A 10,829-nucleotide genomic window follows, 5' to 3' on the forward strand; every position below is an offset into this window, starting at 1 on the left:
GGCATAAATATTCAATCGCTCCATTGTACTCAGTGAGTCTGTACTGGGTTCTGTGTTGGGCACTCAGCAGGGTTTGAGGACAAGTCACACAAAGCCCTGCCTCTCAAGTGCCTTAACTTGGGGTGGGAAGATTGGGCATCTCACATCCCCTGACACAGGCTAGAGTTCTGTGAAGGCAGTTCCTCACAGAATTGATTTTCAAGTATCTCACCAGACATGAATGTAGGACAAAATGAAAAAGCCTGTTTATAATTATATGAGTCTGGAATCCAAATCTATTTTATAAAATAAACGGAAAATTTTTTATTATTTTATAATTTTAATACACACTGAAATTTCTAAGAATCCATAAAGGAACATGGTATTCCATTCTATTTTTAACCTTAACAGGAGTTGTTAACCATTTCAGAAAATCAGTGTGTTTGGGTCACCAGTCTCACACGCCTACATCCACCTGCACTTGTAACTCTTCATTCATGGTGAGCCACAGATAGGCACAAACATCCACCTACTACACTGTGTACATCTAGTGGAGCCCTGTCCCAAGCACTATATATCGAAACCCATTACTTCATTACAAGTTACTTTCCTTTTTCCTTAGTTAAGTAATCATATTTGTTATTTGCTTGACAATTAATGTCAAGGTGGTAAAAAGGGCATCAGAAAATAGTTCTTTAAAAAAGGACGCATTGACGATGGGGGCGGGTGAGACATCTTCCCAAGTGGACTCAGGAGACTGAGGTGAAGCCGGTACTGCCCTCTGGTGGCCCAGCAAGCACAAATTCCTCTCAGCCCTGAGCACCCCTCCAGCGGCCAGGGGACATATCCCTGGATGAGGGACAGTGGAATTCTGCATCCCACCCAGACCTGATCATACCACTGCCAGCCTCCAGAACCTGGGAAGAAGGGGCAGGTGAGAAGTGTTCGCCGTGGTGCAAAATAAGTGCCAATTAAAGATTCCTTCAACCCTACTGTTGCTCTGGGAGGCAGGGATTTCCAGCCCCTATGCAAGTTCCCTATGAATATGGTGAGATAGACTAAAGGTAAGGGCAGAAGTTGGGGGTTTAAAAGGGGTACCACATTTGTTCTCATGGCAGTAGGTCTCAGTCCCTGTGGACTCCGCACTGCTCGCCAGCATGGGTTTAATCCTCTCCTAGCTCCCTCCCCGAGCCACTGTTCTCTCCTACTTCTCCCTCCAGGCTTCCCTTCTCACTCTCCAAGCTCTCTGCACCCAAGATCGCACCACTCTTTCCTTGCTCTCCCTGCTCTCCACTCCCTACCCCGAGCACCCAGAGGAACTCTCTGAGCACGTCTCTGTGCCTGGCAGGATGCCTGAACAATTACATACCAGGAACTGAAGAGAGGAGAGAATGAGTTTCCTCTCCACCCCTTCCCTGGGCCAGTACTCCCATGACTGACCAGCTGCTCTGTTCCCGGTAAACATCCCACAGATGTGCAAGCAGGCTCTTATATATACATATAGTGGGCACTATCAAGGCTAGGTGGGAATCCTGGTCAGAAATTTCCATTCTCTCCACACCTACAAATACCACTTACCACTCTCTCTGGTAGACCTCTTCACTATTGGAGGAAGCTGGGGTTAAACATTTTCCTCTCCTATAAAATGGGGACACTTGCCTGCCATATAAGGTTGTGAGAACTGAGAACACAAGCAATGTGCTGAGACCAAAAACCAACACAGTTAACTACTCAACAAAAGTTAGCTCCTGTTGTCAGGGAGTATGGCTATAGGACAAAAAGTTCCACTCCTCTGCTTTTCTGTGAAGGAAACTGAATGCCTTCTGTGTGAATCTTAAATCTTTCAGCTCCGATAGGTGTTCGTCCTTCACTGCTGCCAGGGCTGCCCTTCAACCCCAGGGCCAGGGCAAATCAGGCAGGGTCTTTGATGCTCTTGAAGCCTGAGTGATGCAGTGACTCGCTGAGCACCAGCTCTGGAATCAGGACCCAGGAAAGGCTGGGCTCCGGTGCAGTATGATCACAAGCTCACTGGGTAACCATGCAGACTCCCTGTGCCTCTTGTAGATGCTCTGATGAGCCATTTTTCAGTAGGTGGGATGCAAGGAGAAATTAAAACAGGTTGACTTTAATCAAAGATACTGACGAGGGATTTTAATTTTCTTGAACTGTGTTATGCAAGTTTATTCTCCCTTCACTGAATAGCAAATCTGTGTATTCAAAAGGATTTAGATTTGGATTATGGGCATTATGAATGCACATCAATTACCAAAAAAGAATTCGATTAGACATTGGCCTAAGTTGTGCTGGGCATCAGTGTAGGGAGTTGTTTTACCCCCTACAGAATCTCAGGTGTGGAATGTAGCCTGGTAATTTCTGGATGATTTTCCTCCTATCTTAAATGCTGTGGAAATTAAATTTCACTTTGTGGGTGAAGGTTGGAAACTCATAGGCCATCACTTAGGAAGACCCCAGACCTAATGTTGAGTATCTAACACATAACATACCTTAGGACATCCAAGGACTCAATCAGATGGTGGCTGGGGTAAATGTCTCAAACCATGACAGTCCATGGCAGGTCTCAACACACTTGATTGGCCAGAAAGCTAAGCTAGCAAAAACAATAATGGTGGGATATGGCATGCAATAACAGAGTGGTGAGGACTGTGACAAAATGGAAAATGCATGTCTTATCAAAAACTTATCAAAAAAGGGCAGTCACTACTCAGCTCCAGATAATGCAGGAACACACCAGCATTAAGTTGGGTTTATTATTGCTCATTGCATATGGGAGAACACACTTTCAGAACCATGGGGGGGGAAATCTTAGTAAAATAATACAAAAGACTTACAATTTGAACACATTAGGTGATTTGAGGGAGACTTCAAGCAAGCAGGGACCTTAATGGATGCTGTGAGGAAGTGGGGGATGACCAAGTACCTTAACAAGGTGAGAGCAACAAAGTGTGGCTAAAGCCATCATTCAAAAAAAGGGACATCAGCCAGGACATAGGCATTTGATCCTTTTTGTAGTTTGGACAATGTTCATGTTTTTCTCTGTTTTCAGGCACAATTACAGAATGATCTTTTGTCTTGTTGACCATAGTCACAGTCTCATAATTATGTAGGTGTTTTGAAAAACTGTGTATGTTCAGCAAGATGAGGCCTTGCTTACCTGGGCTGCCACCTGGATAAAAGGGACTGCCTTTCTTCTCATCATCAGAGATCACATCACTACAGCTTTTAGGCCTAGATTTGAAATAGTTAAGGAAACATTATTTATCTTTAGAATGACAAGCAAAGAGCTCAGAGTTTAACTTGAATTTCCCTTCTCAAGATGAAAGAATTCGGAAGGTTTTCCACCTTAAGGGTGGGCCAGGTTGTGGTGGCTGCCTATACCTTGAGTTCAGGGGATTGAGAGACAGGGAGCTAGTGGATTAATCCCTCAGGACATATACTACTGCCCCTTCTGTAGCTAGGACTCTTGCTGTTAACCTTTTGAGAGACTGCTGAACTCTTTTCCAAGTAGCTGTACTATTTTACATTACATCCCCACCAGCAATCTTGGCCAGGACTTATTTTTTGTCCTTGTGGATGTGAAGTGTACCTCATTAAAGTTTTGATCTGCATTTCCCTAATGATGGGAAGCATCTTTTCATGTGCTTATTGACCATCTTGTTTATCTTATGTTGAAAAATAAAAATATCTATTCAAATCCTTCCTCCTTTTTGAATTGGGTTGTTGATACTTGTAATTGTTGAGTTGTAAGAGCTCTTTACATACCCAGATACCAGATTCTTATCAGATACATGGTTTGCAAATATTTCTACCCATTCTTTGGGTTTTACTTTATCTACTATGAGGCACAAAAATGTTTAAGTTTGATTGTTAACTTTTCACTGGTTGCATCTAAGAAATCACTGCCTAGTCCAGCATCACAAAGATTTACACTATGTTTTCTTCTAAGAGTTTTGTAGTTTTAGCTTTTACATTTATATCTTGGATCCATTCTGAGTTATTTTTGGAACAGAATATTCATTTTAACAAGATCCCAGGTGATCTGAATGCACTATGAAGTTGAGAAGCAATGCCTTGAATTACTAATATTCCCATTTCCTTAAAACCAGTGGCTTTCACCCTGGCAGCATATTACAGTCACTTCAGGAACTTCAAAAAATCATGCCTAAGCCTTACCCAGATAAAACAATTCCACTTAGTCTGGGGTGGGCTTGTTTTTTAGTCTCTTTAGTTGATTCCGGTTAATACTACCATCTTCAAAGATTAACATTTCCTATTGTCCTTAACTAATTCCTCCATTTCTTGAGGATGTCCAAGAGGCTAGCTCCACCCACTTATCTGTGTAATCAGTTTTTCACACCTTTCTCATTTGAAAAGAAATTCTTAGCATCAGTCACACATCTTTTCTATATGGATTTCATCCACATGTCTTTGCTGGGCTGGTGTGCCACCACTGTCTAGTATGTGATGTTGGGACTTCCAAGAGTGCCACATCAAGACTGTTCACAGTGCATACACTACATCAGACTGTAAGCTTGGCTCCTGGGTATGGCACAAATCACACTTGGATCACTATAGTGGGTGGTAATGTATGAAGGTAGGCAGAGATAGGTATAAAAAGAAAATAAAGAACTTCAAGATTGTTCTGGGAAAACCAAAGATCTCAGGTTGGCCAAGAACATGTTCTGCAGCCATACACTTTAACACCTAGCCATTATGCTCTTTTTGAGGCATTATTTGCCCTTGACCTTTTTTTTAATTTTCCTTTGTTTAGAGGGATGGGAATGGATAAAACATCCTGCCTTCCCTTTGCAAACGCAGAACCACAAAACCAATTCAGATGGATCAATGACCTATAATAGCTAAATCCTTAAAACGTGGATGAAAATATAGCGAAAAAATCTTCCATGAGCTTGGATTTGGCAAGGGATCCTTAAATATGGCACCCAAGCATGAGCAGCAACAACAAAAAATAGATAAATTGGACCTAATCAAAATTAAGAACTGTGCAAAGGGCATTATCAAAAAAGTAAAAATACAGACCACAGAAATTGGGGGAAATATTTGCAAATACTTTATCTGAAAGGGTTTAATATCTAGAATATATATTAAGAACCTCGATAACTGAACAAAAAAAGCACAATTAAAAAAGCACATGCAAAGGACCTGAGAAGACATTTTCTCCAAAGAAAACATACAGATGGCCAATAAGGCACAAGAAAAGATGCTCAGCCTTAAGTCACTACTAGGGAAATGTGAATCAAACCCACAGAGAGATCATTTCACACCTAGTAGGATGGCAGAGATGTAGAGAAAACTGGAACCCTGGTGAGACTAAAATGGTGCAGCTACTGTGGGAAATAGGCACTTCCTCAAAATGTTAACAGAATTAGCGTATTTCATTCCAGGTATATATCCAAAAGAATGGAAAACAGAGACCCACACAGGCACTTACAGAGCAATGTTATAAGCATTGCTCTCAATATGCAAATGCTTAAATTGTCCATCAACAGATGAATGAGATATCCATGATGGAGTATTATTTAGCCCTAGAAGAGAATGAAGTGTAGATACATGCTAGTACATGGATGAACCTTGGAATTTTAAGTGAAAGAAGCTGGACACAAAAGGCTACATAAAATGTAATTTCATTTATATGAAATACCCAAAGTAGGTAAATCTAGAGACAGAAAGCAGACTAGTGGTTTCCAGGGACTGGGGTTTTGGAAGGAATGGTGAATGAGTGCTTAATGGTTATGGGATTTCTTTTTAGGGTGATGAAAAAAGTTCTGGGTGATCGTGATGGTTACACAACACCATGAAGGTACTTAGTAACATGGAATTATACAATTCTAAATGGGTACAACAGTAACATTTGTTACATCTGTATTACCATAACGCTTAGCCAAAAAGAAAACCAAAGGCCTTCCCCACAAGAGCTGAGCCTATCTTACTAGCCTTATTAGCCTGGGCAAGAGCAGCAGACAAGAATGCATGCTTCCTGTGGACAGACCTAATCCCAAAGGAGCTCAGTCAAGTGTACCTAGTAACTTACACAATTTTCAACAAGCAGGTAAGCTACTACTTCTCCCTTGGAAAAGAGCAAACACTGGAGAAGAAAAATGTGCTCCTCCAATGTTCTTCCCCTCTAGGATAAGTGTAGTTTAAGATGGTCACAGATTTTGACATTCTACCTATCAAGCAATGGGGTCTATGACCCTTCAATCTGGGCAAGCGAAGACTGCTGGATCATTAGAAGATGGGAGAAATGACATTGGGCCAGGTTTGGTCCCAGACCTTAAATAACCGACAGCTTATATTTTTCTTGAAAACTTACCCTTGAAATCTATCCACCATGTTGTAAAGAAGCACAGGTAGCCCTGTGGAAAGGAACTGAGACCCCAACTGCTCCCATATGAAAAGCACGTGGCAAGTAAACTGCCATGTGGATAAGCCCTCTTGAAAGTAATTCTGCAGACCCAGTCAAGTCGCTCCAGTGGCTTTCACCGAACCCTGCCAAAATTGCTCAATCTTAAAAAACTATTTTGTTCTAAGCCAAACCATAGGATAGTTTGTTTTGTGGCATTTGGATAACCACAACATAGTAGAAATTCTCTTCCCTCTGGAAAGGACAACAGAAAATGTATCTGAAAATATATGCATTTTTAAATCTAGCTTGAATACACAAGTGACTACTATATATCCCATTGAAGAATTTGGCCCTGCATTCAGCTTTGGTCTTGTGAGGACAATTATATTGGAAGCTCCTACATGTCTGCAGCTCTGTTCTAAACACAGAGTGGTGCTAAGACAGACTGGGTTGTGGATCTGAGATAGGTTACATTCTAATTAGGGAATCAGCTATACAAACTGGCATCACAGACTGAGGATGTGTTCTGTTGCTGTCCCAGCCCTGGAAGAAACCGCAACTTCTATTCAATCTCACTAAAACAAAGATATTGGGGGGGAGGGAGAGGTGCATTTCCTCCACTTCCAAAAGAGCTGACCATAAAAAACAGTTCATTGCAGTTGTCCTGGACTTGCCATTGGAATGAAGAAGGAGATATCTAAGCTGGCCTGTGCATACAGTAAAACAGCAAATTTGACTGGATCTATATTGTTGGAATTCAACCTAGAATTAGGAGAAGTGCAAGTTGCAGTGCTCCAAAATCGTGCGACTATAGACTATATACTGTTAAAAGAACATATGGGATGTGAACAATTTCCAGGAATGTGATGTTTTAATTTGTCTGATTTTTCTCAAACTATTCAAATTCAGTTAGACAATATCCATCATATCATTGATAAGTTTTCACAAATGCCTAGGGTACCTAACTGTTTTTCTTGGTTTCACTGGATATGGCCGGTAATTGTAGGTCTGCTTTTGTTATGTATCTGTATTCCTATTCTGTTAATGTGTGTACGCAATTTAATCAGTAGTTTGTTAAAACCTATACATGCTTATGTTACTCTGCAAGAAGTTATGTCAAAGAAACAATCTTCCCATGTTTTCTTCTGTCTGCTACTTCTATAGCTTTTCTTCTTCCTTCCTAATTACAACCCTTTAGTAGAATTAGTGGCTCATATCGAAAATTACTGAGTATCATAATTCTTCCAAGTGGTAAAGATACCTCAAGACAAATGCTGGGCATAGAAGCCACAGGGCATAAATCTGCAAAGAAATAAAAAGCTAACCTTTTCAAAGAATATTGCCTCTCTCTTACTTACCAAATTTACATTTCCCTGTTTGGCCCCGGAAGATGGCTGGTTAGCCAGAGAAGGTAAGATTCCTCAAGGGAGGAACAACCTAAGACAGGCACAGTCGCAGTGGGGCCATCAGGTTGAGAAATTGGGGATCAACAGAGGTGAGGCTTAGAACCTCACCCCCCGTTTTGAGAGAAATCTGCATCCGTGGATGTTTTGTTGCCCTTGTCTAGCTTGGATTAATACTTAGTCTATAGGCACACACCTGATCATCTACATTTGCCTTCTTATAGCACTAAATTATGTTTTCTACCTTTATCTTGCATCTACCTACCACTTCAGCATTTTACTAAAAAAAAAATAAAGGAGAAATGTGGGATTCACATACAAATCAAGTATAAAAATCAAATGAATAAAAAAAAAAACAGTTCAGATTCCCACTGCGAAGGTACCACTCATACCACTCCTTCTGATCAAGAAAAACAGCTCGGAGGAAAATGATGGCTGGAGAAACAAAGAAATCCTCTCCCTCACACTTCAGCCCATGTAACAAAGGTGCTTACCTATTTATAAGACCTATTCTGGGGATCAAAAGCTAATGATGTAATTCCTCTCTGTATTTTTTGGGGAGAAAACAATTGCCCCGTACTCTCCTCCTAACTCAAACTCCTCCACTCCACAGGAGCACTACCATTATAATACCAACATGCGATAGTACTTCCAATCTTAAAATATAAAAGGCAAACTTCCTCTACTCCTCACCATTCCCCTTACAGGTTACTGCCCCTTTCTGATTCTCTTTACTTCAAAACTGTGTCTCCTGATATCTCCTTGGTCCATTCTAACCAGAATTTTACCATCATCACTTTAGAGAACTTCTATCATAGTCACAAAGGTTCCTTCCCTTTACTATAACCTGTAAGTTTAGGTTATAGTCAATCCATGACGAGTACTTGAAGCACCTGCATAATAACACAAATTCATTTACCATCTTTTCATCATTCTCCTTGTGGAAAAGTTTAACTTACTTTCAGGACCTTCTCTTGGTTCTTACCTTAACCACCTGCCTGCTCATCTCCTTTGCTAATTTCCTCTCAAGCTCCCTGAACAGGAAGTTAGAGTAAACCAGGGCTCTGGACACTATTAACATTTGGACCAAAAAAACCCTTGTTTGTGGCCAGTGTCCTGTGCAATCACAGAACATTTAGCAGAATCCTTGGCCTCCACTAACTAGATGCCATAGCAGCACCAATAATGATGTCAACATTGTCTCCAGACTTGCCAAAAGCTTCCTGGGGTGGGGAGCAGGGGCAAAATTATTTCTGGCTGAGAACCACTGATCTAGTTCTTTGGCTATAAATACCATCTATATACACTGGCAGCTGTTAACTTACCTATATCCTGAACCTTCCCTCCAACTGCCTTCTCATCACCTCCATTTATACATCCAATCAAGTATGTCAAAATGACATTTTTGTAACATGTCAAAATGAAACTTTTCTTTTACACCCGTCCCATGTGTCTGTACTTTCTTCGCCTTGCCTGACACCACTCGTTCGTAACATGTTTTATCCATCAGTAAATGCTATTGGCTCTGCCTTCAAAACATACCCTAAGTCTTTATTTATTGCTAATTTCCCTCTACAGTTTACTTATTACCTCTACTGCTAAAACCCAGCCCAGTCAGTATGATTTCTCACGAGATTATTACCTCCTCACAGTCAGCTTCCACCTACTCCACTGGATCTAAATGCAAATTCCTCTCCAACCCTAGAACTAGTAAATCAGAAATTCTGGGGATGGAAGACAAAACTCAGGATATTAAACCCTCCACATAAAAACACCCCAAACTCTGCCTTGCTCCCATCCCTCCAGTCCTATTCCCTACACGGCCTTCTCCCTAGCTCACTTTGCCAGGCACACCGAGCTGGGTTCTACAAACACACTCAAGAACACTCACATTATACGGCATTTTCATTAGTTGTCCCTCTTCCTGGACAGTTATTTGCCATCCCAGATATTATTAAACTGTCTATTAAAATGTCACCTTCTCGATGGGGCCTCCTCTGCCTACCCTTTATGAAATAAGAATGCCTTCTTCCTGAACAAGCCACTTCAGTTTTTCACAAAGCACTTGTCACTACCTAACAGGCTATACTTTGAGCAACTAGAGGAGAACCAGGTACTCAACAGATGTTCAAGAAATGTTGACTTTATGAGGCAAAGGTTGCCTACAGTTGATTAGGGGAAAGAAAGAAGCTGACAAGCATGTAATGTTATTTAAGTAACTGCCAACAAAATTTCAGAGCAGAAACAAACATTCCCGCCCCACCAAGCCCAGGAGGACAGAATGCAGCAGTTTACAAGTAAAAGCCAAACAGTTCGGAGTAAATCAATCACTGGTTAGGAAGGTTAGGAAGACTTCAGAACCAAGCCCAGAAGGGATGGTAGGCTTTATATAACCAAAGACGACAGAAATTCCAGGGAGGAGACTACTATCTGCGCTAGCAGAGCAGTGGAGATGTGCTAAGTGTAGTTTTCCCAACATCTATTTACCAGATAGAGCATTACCCTGGAGAAGAGTTAAGTGAAAAGAATGGGTAGGAAACAGGAAAAGACTTTACTTTAAGGCTTTAATACCTTTAAACAGCTTTCTGCAATGCAGGGCTTCTTGCTGACTTTAACATGTCTACTTCAATGTCCACCTCAGAGAGAAGTACGGTATGCAGTCTTGTCCTGTCTTAGCCATATAACCTGTTTCTGTTTTGTTCAAGCACAAAGACACGCGGCCAAGTTTCACTTTTATCACTAATATTAGCAGCATTTTTGTCCTATTTTGTTGTAACTTGACTATTAAATTAATAGTAATAATGTCTCCAACAAGCAAAAGGCCCCTTTCATTATTATATTTAAGCCAAGTCTGAAACTCCAATTCTGAATTCACAGAGGCCAACTGTCATTTATCTGATTGTTCAGTATTTGCTACACTTTCCTTAGGGTATCACAAATATTCCACCTGGGAAATAAAATCCTAAAATGTTTTTTTCAACACTCCATTCTTTATTCGATTTGTAATAAATAACCCACTATGAGAACTATTTAAAGCTTATAGTACCATTAAAGTGTCTTTT

This window comes from Manis javanica, chromosome 2 (genome assembly GCF_040802235.1).
Source record: "Manis javanica isolate MJ-LG chromosome 2, MJ_LKY, whole genome shotgun sequence".
In the NCBI taxonomy this organism is placed as follows: domain Eukaryota; kingdom Metazoa; phylum Chordata; class Mammalia; order Pholidota; family Manidae; genus Manis; species Manis javanica.